This window comes from Colias eurytheme, chromosome 19, assembly GCF_061535395.1.
Source record: "Colias eurytheme isolate Ceu_HAF_F1 chromosome 19, ilColEury1 Martin Lab GWU primary, whole genome shotgun sequence".
Lineage (NCBI taxonomy): Eukaryota > Metazoa > Arthropoda > Insecta > Lepidoptera > Pieridae > Colias > Colias eurytheme.
This window is the reverse complement of record NC_142998.1, coordinates 1,800,347-1,811,512: the sequence shown is the minus strand read 5'-3', so window position 1 is coordinate 1,811,512 and position 11,166 is coordinate 1,800,347.

Sequence of the window (11,166 nt, the reverse complement as noted above, 5' to 3'; positions counted from 1 at the left end):
CGAGGGTTCCGTACAAACCTGCAATTTTTTTTTCACGGGTTAAAGGCAATTAGATCTAAGTATTTGATATGAATTTCAACTTGATAGCTCTACGCGTTCATGAGGAAAAAAGTAATAAGTTTATATTTATTAAAAAATAAATATTATATATTTTGTAATGTAACTAAAAATTTAAGGTTTTCGGAATTTTTCCTTTATGTGTACTATAAAACGTTGCTTCATGCCAAATTTCAAGATTCTAGGTCGACTGGAAGTACCCTTTAGGTTTTGATTCCCTTGCGAGTACTTGCGAGTTTCAAAATATGCAGCTTTAATTGCTGTTTCTTTTGATTGCGTTGACATAGAAGTTTGATTTTGTTACAGCTTAAAGGTATTATAGACTTGAGTATTTGGTATGAATTTCAATTTAATACCTCTACGCGTTTATGAGGAAATGGGTAGTAAGTTTAAAATTATTAAAAAAAATATATTATGTGATGTAACTAAAAATTTATGGTTTTCGTAATTTTTCCTTTATGTATGCTATAAGACGTTGCTTCATACCAAATTTCAAGATTCTGAGTTCACGGGAAGCACCCTGTAGGTTTTGATTCCCTTGCAAGTGTCGAAAATTTGGGGCATAAACGGCTGTATCTTTTGATTGCGTTGGCTTAGAAGTTTGATTTTTTCACAGCTTCAAGAGACAGTAAACTTGAGTAATTGATATAAATTTCAGCTTCATACCTCCACGCGTTCCTGAGAAAAAGGGTCTTGACAGACGGACGGACGGACGGACGGACAGACGGACAACAAAGTGATCCTATAAGGGTTCCGTTTTTTCCTTTTGAGGTACGGAACCCTAAAAACAAGAAAATAACCTAACCCACCCCAACAAATTTATCCGAACCAACGACTATGTGACTATATGCTATAAAAACACTTCAGTTCTCCTATTTCATTACTTTAGCCAAAATAGGGTGGGCTTTAATAAGAACCGGGAATAGTGATTAATCATTACATGCTATTTTAATCATATAGCCCATAGACTAGAGCATTATGAACACAGACCGGCCTATCAATAGTCCCCGGACTTATCAAATTGCCCGTTACATATAATAGTCTAAGATCCCACTGCAGGATCAGTGCGTTCATCGGTTTTTTGCTGAAAACCGAATTTTTATGTATATTTATAATTAGGAGAATATATATCGACTAGGTTGCCAGTCAAAATTTGGCCGCAAGCATGTTTAATTAAAATTTTTCTAATCGATTTTTGGGAAAAAATTCGTTCACTTGTTTTTTGAATAAAATGTAGTCTACATCACGTCAAATGATATAAAAATTCTAAAAAATCACGGTTGCCGCTTTTCACCTGGCCGCAACACCTTGGCAGCCTGGTGCAAACAGGTATGATTTCGATTCATTTTTACGTTCATAACGCACATTTATGAATCATATATCAAATTAAAGCTAATTTTTTTCTATTTATTATCATATATGGTTGCCTTATTACATCCGGCCGCAAATAAGGGTTGCCGGATGTTAAAGATGTTGAATATTTAAGGTTGAGTGTAAACATGCTTGCAGCCAAATTTTGACTGGCAACCTAGTTGATATATATTCTCCTAATTATAAATACATATAGTTACATAAAAATTCGGTTTTCAGCAAAAAACCGATGAACACACTAATCTTATATTTATAATTTTTATAAGCCAGCAACCCTTATTTGCGGCCGGATTTAATTAGGCAACCATATATGATAATAAATAGAAAAAAATTAGCTTTAATTTGATATAATATGATTCATAAATGTGCGTTATGAACGTAAAAATAAATCGAAATCATACCTGTTTGCACCAGGCTGCCAAGATGTTGCGGCCAGGTGAAAAGCGGCAACCGTGATTTTTTAGAATTTTTATATCATTTGACGTGATGTAGACTACATTTTATTCAAAAAACAAGTGAACGAATTTTTTTCCCAAAAATCGATTAGAAAAATTTTAATTAAACATGCTTGCGGCCAAATTTTGACTGGCAACCTAGTCGATATATATTCTCCTAGTTATAAATACATATACATAAAAATTCGGTTTTCAGCAAAAAACAGATGAACGCACTGATCCTGCAGCCGGATCTCGTACTATAATATGAAACCCAGATCAATGTTAGAGAATATAAGGAAGCCTTTTTTCCATTGTTCTATAGAGTTTAATTGGACACCCCAATAAAGCATTGAGCAAATTGTGGATTGCGAATGTATAATAGATTGTATCCTTCTATGTATGTATTTATATGTTCTTAGTATTTAAGTAACGAATTATGTACATAGATACCTGTTTATTTTATTTAATATAATCGTTATATCTAAGTATATCAATATCTGTTATTTATATTATATTATATTGTTAGTTTTATTATCTTTTTAGAACTGTAAGAATGTTTTTTTTGGTTGGTATTTGTATTTACATGTATAGTGAGCCTCGGAAATAAAAACATACGGGCAGACTGAAAATCAGCGCTGCTCAGGCGTTAAACCCTGACAGCACGGCTGAGTCTGACCCGATTGCCATGTAACTACTTAGTGTATGTTTTTTTTTTAGTAATATAAGTAGTTGTTACCTAAGTGTGTAAATGTGGCAATAAATATTTTTTTCTTTCTTTCTTCTTTCTTGCCCCGGATCGAACCCGGTATTCGCGGTAATTGATTACCGCGAGTACCGGGTTCGATCGATATTCGATAGTCTTGTAACTAATTACTATTCGATAAAATAGATACTCATGAATAAGTTTTAAATATTGAAATGAAATGAAATGAAAATCCTTTATAACCATAGATATAAAAATAAAAAGCAATATAGTCTATAAATTTAAAAAAGCAAAGGGCGGCCTTATCGCTAGGTAGCGATCTCTAACAGGCAACCTTTACCAGTAAAGGAAAGAAATAAAACAAAATGTGGGTGAGCAAATATTTATTAAAATAGAAGAATCAATGGCCGAAACTAATAAAGGAATACAAAATAATATTATATCAAAGTACATAATAGGTGGTAATAGTCTACTTTTATATTATTTTATTGTGAACTAGCTTCCGCCCACGACTTTGTACGTTATATACAGGATGTAATCGTTAAGGTGATGAATTAATTTTTCTAACATTTACGGCCCTTTTTAAACCTTCGTAATTTTTATATTATTAAAGTTGTCGTGATGAAAATTCTTGACAAGAAAGTTCAATAGTAACACAATACGTCTACCGTTTTAGAAACATGATTCCATGATATTTTCTCGATAGAAAAAAAATACAAAGTTCTCATTGTTATTTTTTTATAATCTCTGGCATCTTCAAAATAACAAACGTAAAGTTACGACTTTTTGGATATTAACTATAAAATATACAACCTATACGTCTACCGATTTAGAATTTTGAAATATGCGATGGTTTTGAAATAAACAAGAAATACTTGAAATTAGCGCGCGACCAGCCAATATAGCGAGAGCCGCCCTGTACCTTCCTACCCCGATCGCTGCACGAGTCATTCCCGCTACGGCCGTCACACGGGGAACTTGTGTCGCTCGCGCAATCGTAAAAAAGGGTGACAACACGATAAGACAAAATGAGACAAATGGGGACAATAAAGAAAATAAGAAGAAGAAACATAAAGGTTGGAGGAAAAAGAATGCTTACAATTGGAACAAATTAATGAAGTAAGTTGGTTTTATTTTAAATTTGATGATAATTGTATTATAGACGATGTTTGATATGTACCCCTGTTTTAAGTACATAACGAATGTGTAAGATATTTTCATTTATAGCATAGATAATCTTTTCAGAAATCCGGAATCCAGAAGGAAAATAAACCCACTGATTGTTCACAATGTGAACCCACTCCTTCGTAAGTACCTTTATTCAGTCAAAAATGTATGTTATCAACGTTCTACTGGTTTTATCGCATGATTCCATTTTTAGCAAAAAGCAACAAAGTGCAAAGAAATAAAAAATCATGGTGAACTTAGTGGAAGTATGGCGGACATAATATGGAACAGGAGCTCATTGGAGTAGTATTATATTTAAAAAAAATACGAAATAATTTCAAGAATTACATTTCTTAGAAGGTGGTAGATAAGTATGTTGTATAAAGAATTTGATGTTGATATTTATTTCATTTATACTTACTACACCAGTGCGGGAAATTGCTTAGTAATAAAACAGGTTTATATTCATATTTACATAGTAATGTGAGTTTTCATTTCGAAAAATTTTGTGTAAGTATATTAAATTGAGTTCCTGGGTGATCTGGAAACACAATTGGGCCCGGAAGATGGCGCTGCAGTCACTCCTCCTAATGACATGAACCGATTTGGATGAATATTTGTGTGCACATTTCATTTTTGTGGGATGATTGGTTGATTCGCTTTCACATTAGCTAATATTATGTATTTTTGTTGTAAACTTAATTTAATGTTTATAATACATTATTATTGGTATAAATAAGCCAGTGTTCGTCTCACATTGCTGTACCTGCCTACCTACCCTACCAGGGCCTAACTTTGTTCTGGCTATTTTATTTTGATTATTTGTAATGAATAATTACAATTATAATAGAGTGCAAAAAATAAATACATGCGTCAATATTATATTTTGTGTTTTTTTTAAACAATTTTTTTATTTAAAAAAATATCATTCCGACCGCGGCTTTGCCCGCGTGGAATTAGGTTATATCGTGAATCCTGTTTTATCCCACAGAAGTGTTCAGTTCGGATAAAAAGTATCCTATGTGTAAATCCAGGCAATTAGCTATATTTTATCAAAATTGGTAATGTAGTCTTGACGTGATTAAGTAACAACTAACAAAAAAATATACAAATTAACATCCAAAGTTTCGCATCAGTTTTACTGTATTAGTGATATCTTCCACTCTTGACTTTGACTGAGAAGAATTAGGGTTTATAACTTCTTTCAGAAATAGTACCTTTCATTTCTGGGCATGATGTAATATCTACGTCAGCATCAAATTCTATCTAAATCAATTCAGTAGTCCGCGTTATTGAGTACCATTTCATTTTTTCAGAGTAACAATATTTTTTGTTATTTTAAAGATTATTTATAACCTGTATTATTTTGTAATAAAGTAAACATTACGAAATAATAATAATTATTAATAATGTCTAAGTAGTTGTTGGAAAGAAGATTATTTGTTTATAAGCAAGAAAATAAAACCAATAAATCAACAATTGAATAAATGTATAACAATATTATAACTGTATGACGACTCCATACATGTTTGTCCCGAGTCGGCCAGCGGCAGCGCGGCGAGTTTGCAAGAATGACTTCGCGCACACCGGCGTTCGCGATAGCGAGCTATTAGACTCCGCCCGCCAAGCAGTGGATTTTTTTTTGTGTATCGTCTTAAGTGTGCACAGGCGATTTTTCCGTAAGTATTACAGATAACAAAAAACTTTAAACTGATATCGAAAGTACTTAGCCTAATGAGTAAAATGGCGGTAATAATTTGATATTTCTCGATTTATTTTTAAAAATAAATCGAGAAATATCAAAAAATTATCTTTAAACCCTCCCATACATTAAGTATGAAATATGAATATCCCATATACATTTAATATGAAAGATTTTTTTTTGACAATCGATTCCTCCTAAAGGCTTCCATGGAGGAAAGTGTTTATTTTACCAATTATAGAACTAATTAAGAGCAATCTATCAGTACTGGTCACAAGTTGCACATTTGAGTTTTTTGGAAGAAAGAAATATTTTTTGATCGATTGATGTGGAAATTGTTTGAGCCAAAATCATGTTTTACTGCATATAACTCAGAAACGGTAGGATATAGGAAAAAATGATTTAGGTACAACTTGTAGATAATTTTATGGCCTTTCAACTTTTCCTTGAAAGTTTTTCTCTAACATGTACCGTTTTTGAGATTTAAGCGAAAAATGAAAAAATGGACCCATTTCCCCCCTCCCCCCACTCCGGGGCTCCTCCTAGTGGCCCGGGGTTTTAGTATGTTTATTACCTAGGGACTCTTGACATGTTTCCGAAGAAACATCTTACGTTACTAACTCACGCTCTCTAGACCCCCCTTGGAGGGACTCATTCAATGGACTATAATTACTTCGCAAATTTGAAGTGACATTTTCCACGTTTTTCCGGACATTTTCACGCATTTTCCGGATATTTTCCGGGAATTTTCCGGACATTTCCCGGACATAGCCTGTAAATGTCTGGAAAATCCCCGGGAAATGATCGGAAAATCCCCGAAAAATGCCTGGGAAATTCCCGGAAAATGCCTGGGAAATGTCTGGAAAATATCCGGAAAATGCGTGGAAAATGCTCGGGAAATCCCTGGGAAATTCCTGGAAAATGTCTGGAGAATATCCGGAAAATGCGTGGAAAATTCCGGAAAAATCGTGGAAAATGCCTGGAAAATCCCCGGGAAATGATCGGAAAATCCCTGGGAAATTCCCGGAAAATGCCTGGGAAATGTCTGGAAAATATCCGGAAAATGCGTGGAAAATGCTTGGAAAATCCCTGAAAAATTCCCGGAAAATACCTGGAAAATGTCTGGAGAATATCTGCAAAATGCGTGGAAAATTCCGGAAAAATCGTGGAAAATGCCTGGAAAATTCCTGGGAAATAGCTGGAAAATACCTGGAAAATGTCTGGAAAATATCCGGAAAATGCGTGTAAAATTCCGGAAAATGCGTGAAAATGTCCGGTAAATATCCGGAAAATCCCCGGAACATGCCTGGGAAATTCCCGGCAAATGCCTGGGAAATGTCTGGAAAATATCCAGAAAATGCGTGGAAAATGCCTGGAAAATCCCTGGGAAATTCCCGGAAAATACCTGGAAAATGTCTGGAAAATATCCGGAAAATGCGTGGTAAATTCCGGAAAAACCGTGGAAAATATCCGGAAAATGCGTGAAAATGTCCGGTAAATGTTGGGACATGCGTGGCAAATGCCTGGAAGATCACCGAAAAATGCCAGGGAAATGTCCGGAAAATGTCTGGAAAACATCCGGAAAATCCCCGGGAAATGCTCGGAAAATCCCCTGAAAATGCCTGGGAAATTCCCGGAAAATAACCGCAAAATGCCTGGGAAATGCGTGAAAAAGTCCGGAAAATATCCGGCAAATGCGTGAAAATGTCCGGAAAATGCGTGAAAATGTCCGGAAATCCCCGGAAAATGCCTGAAAAATGTCCGGAAAATGTCTGGCACTTATTTTTCCCTCTATTAAAAATATGGCAAATATAATAATGGTTACATTGCATCATATACTTTCCAAAAATCTAAATGCCATACTGCAACTTTTTTTTTTTTTTTTTTTTTTTTTTTTATGCTAGGATTAGGCAAGCATTTGACCATCGCTTCGCCTGATGGAAAGCGACAAGCGTGGTCTAGGATGGAGCATGTTTGCCTAATAAGTGTCTATTCACATTTCTCTTAAATAAATCCAGATTGTAGTTTCTGGGAAAAACGGAAGCCGGAAGATTGTTCCACTCCTTACTAGTACGCATAAGAAAAGAAGAAGCGAATCGCTTAGTGCGTATGGGTGGGATGTCGATGACATAAGGGTGGAGACCGGCCCGACGTCGAGTCCCTCGATGATAAAAAGGAGAAGCTGGTAACAGGTTATGCAGTTCCTCAGCACATTCGCCGTGAAAGATTCTGTAGAAAACCGCCAAACTGGCTACGTTCCGACGATGTTCCAGACTATGCAGTTTGCATGCGGTTAAGGATTCATTTGCAATGAGTCTAATCGCTCGTTTTTCGATGGAGTCCAAAGCGTTGAGTTGATATTTAGCTGCACCTGCCCAAAGATGAGAGCAGTACTCCACACCGGAGCGAACCTGGGCTTTGTAAAGGTTTAAGAGCTGTTCCGGTGTGAAGAACTCCCTCACCTTAGAAAGTATTCCGAGCTTCTTAGCTGCAACTTGTACTTTGGACTCAATGAAGCTCTTGAAATTCAGGCTAGAAGAGAGTGTTAGACCTAGAAGCTCCAGCTCATTGGATAAATTTAAGGACACATCCTGAAAACTGGGTGTTAGACTGAAACCAGTGCGCTTAGCTGTAAACAGACAAGCCTGTGTTTTTGAAGAGTTGAACCCGACTAAATTAGCTTCACCCCATTTAGAGACCGCTTTTAAAGTAAGATTCAACCGCTCAACCATAGCCACTCTTTGTTCCACCAACACTTTATTGCCTGTCTGCGCTTCGGACGTATAACTGTCTACAACTGTGCTGTCATCCGCATACGCGTATATATTAGGACCTAACAAGTCGTTTATGTGAAGCAAAAACAAAGTTGCAGACAGAACCGACCCTTGTGGAACTCCGGCGTTTAGTGGTAATTGATCCGACGAACAACCATCGATCACCACTCGAATAGAACGCTTATCCAAAAAGTCAGATATCCATTTGCACAGACCTGGACAAATCCCAAATGCAGGAAGCTTGTTTATAAGACCGCTGTGCCAGACCCTGTCAAATGCTTTGGAGATGTCGAGAGAAACCGCAACCGCTTCCCCAAGCTTCTCAATGGCAGATCCAAACATGTGGGTAAGGTGAACAAGAAGGTCCCCAGTAGACCTATGACGACGAAATCCGTATTGATGATCGCTGAGGAGATCGTTACCTTCCAGGTACCTCAGAAGCCTGTTATTTAGAATACGCTCCATTACCTTACACATTATGGAGGTGACAGAGATCGGCCGGTAGTTTCCCGGGTCACTGCGACTTCCTTTTTTCGGGATTGGTTGGACATTGGCTATTTTCCAAGACATAGGAACTTTACCAGTTTCGTACGATAGGCGGTACAGTCGTGTTAAGATCGGTGATAATTCAGGAGCACAATTCTTAAGCACCAGAGCAGGAATACCGTCTGGTCCACTTGCCTTATTCACATCTAGACTCCGGAGACATTTAATGACCTCTTTTTGAGTGATACGGAATTCAGGCATGCTTAAACCACAGTGAGGTAGAGAAGGAGGTACCTTATTGCCATCGTCCAGACGCGAATTGTTTGCAAAGAGATTTGCGAAGAGATCAGCTTTTTCTCTCGCACTATGGGCAAGTGCACCGTCAGGTTTTAAAAGTGGTGGTAGAGATGTTTTGCAGAAATTGGCTTCTACCGCTTTTGCTAGGGACCAAAAGGCTTTAGACCCAGAGGGGTAGGAAATAAGCTTGTCCCCAATTTGACTGATTCTATTAAGGCGAGTCCTTTTGAGCGTTAGTTTGAAGGACTTAGCGGCTTTGTTGAAGTTTCTCTTTTTTGTTGATATATCAGGATCTTTGCGTGTTCTAGCATCGGCCCAGGCTCGATATGCTTGGTGTTTAAGATATTCAGCTCGTCTACAATCGGCATTATACCATGGCTGTTCTTTGCCACCGGAAGATACGTCTGAGAATGGAATAAAATATTCCATAGCCTGCCGTATAACGTCTTCAATAGCACTAGCACAGTTAGTCGGATCATTAGATGAGAAACATATTCGCCGCCAAGGGTAAGAAGCGAAAAAATGACGCATTTCGTCCCAATCTGCTAAGGAATAACGCCAAATACGCCTAGCTTTCACAGTACTGGGTTCCGGTGGGGAATAGGTAGTTATAGCTTTTACAAGGCAGTGGTCTGAAGAGCCTAAAGGTGATGAAACACAGGTCGAATATCTTTCTGGGTCTGTGGTTAGCAAGAGATCCAGACAATTAGCCGTATGACCGTCAACGTCAGGTATCCGAGTTGCCTCTTTGACAAGTTGAGTAAGACCCAGAGACAGAGCGAGATTGTGAACTTCTTTGCCTGCGTGGTCGGTTTTCAAGTAGGGAAATAGCCAGTCCTGATGACTGGCATTAAAATCCCCTAAAAGAACTAATTGAGCAGATGGAAATTTCTGCTGAACTGAGTCAGCGGTCAGGCTAAGATATTGGAAGAGTCGGGTTGTGCCTTGATCAGGAGTGTGGGAGCGATAGACAACGGCGTATATTATTTTGTCAACACCGATATCAGCGAGAAGCCAAAGAACTGAGAAATCCTTATTGTCAAGGTGGCGAAGACGTTTATAGCAGATCTTGTCAGAAATGTAGACACAGACACCGGCTTTTGCGTGAAAATTATGTTCAAGGACATACCCTGGATAATCAAGGTATGCCGTATCGGAAGGTGGTTTAATCTGCGTTTCAGTAAGAAATAGTAAATGTGGTCTTTCAGTCTCAAGGTGGTGATGGACAGGGTTGAGATTCGAGTGCAATCCACGAATGTTAGTGTGGTGCACTTTAAACGGGAGGAAGTGCAACCGCTGTATAAACTTTCTTTTTCTTTTGGACCTTTTCATATTTTTTTATATTTAGTGTGAAGTGTGAATAGACAGGGCAATTGGAAGTTGGTCGAGATTTAGTGAGTCGGTAGGTCGAAGCAAACATCAGAAGTATGCTGATGGGGGACTAGCTTGGAGACTGCGGGGACGCCCGTACCCCCCCAGTTATCGCCATCGGGTCCTCCCGTCCGGTCGCCAACCGGCACGATGGAGCAAAACTGGGATTTTTCGAAAGCGGCGGGGCAGCCTTTCGCAGGTGGCTCTCCTACTACTTGGGCCCCCTACAACTAACGGTCGGCCAGCGGTCAACCGTACTACGGATCCCGCTACCCTCCAAAGCTAGGCACCCGGCACACTAATAATGCCACTTCATAAAACCGTAACTCACTAAACAACTAACCAGACCCAACCCCCGAATGGCTACACCGGAACTCATGCCGGAACACGAAACCGCTTGGCGGCATGTCTCTATCCAGTGGGTGGTTGCGAGCCACGACCGAAGTCTCCCACCAGTTGGTTGCTCATTTGGCACTACCCAGGGTACACGTGTAGGGAATCTGGAGTCAAAGCCTACGGACGCGAGCAACAGTGTACCCCCACTGGTACGAGTCGTCATTTTTTTATTTTTTTTTTACGTCTTGGCTAAAGTCTCACAATCGTCCGCCTCATGTTTACAATCCGGGATAACTTTTTGTAGGTAGAATTGCATACAAACAAACAGAATATAATGATCCCATGCTGTAACAAATATTTTACGTATTGTACAGTCGTATTTTTGAAACGTCGAATACTAACAATGAAAAACTTTATTATACACATTGCCACAGGTATGGCATTATCACATTTCTGTTTATGATC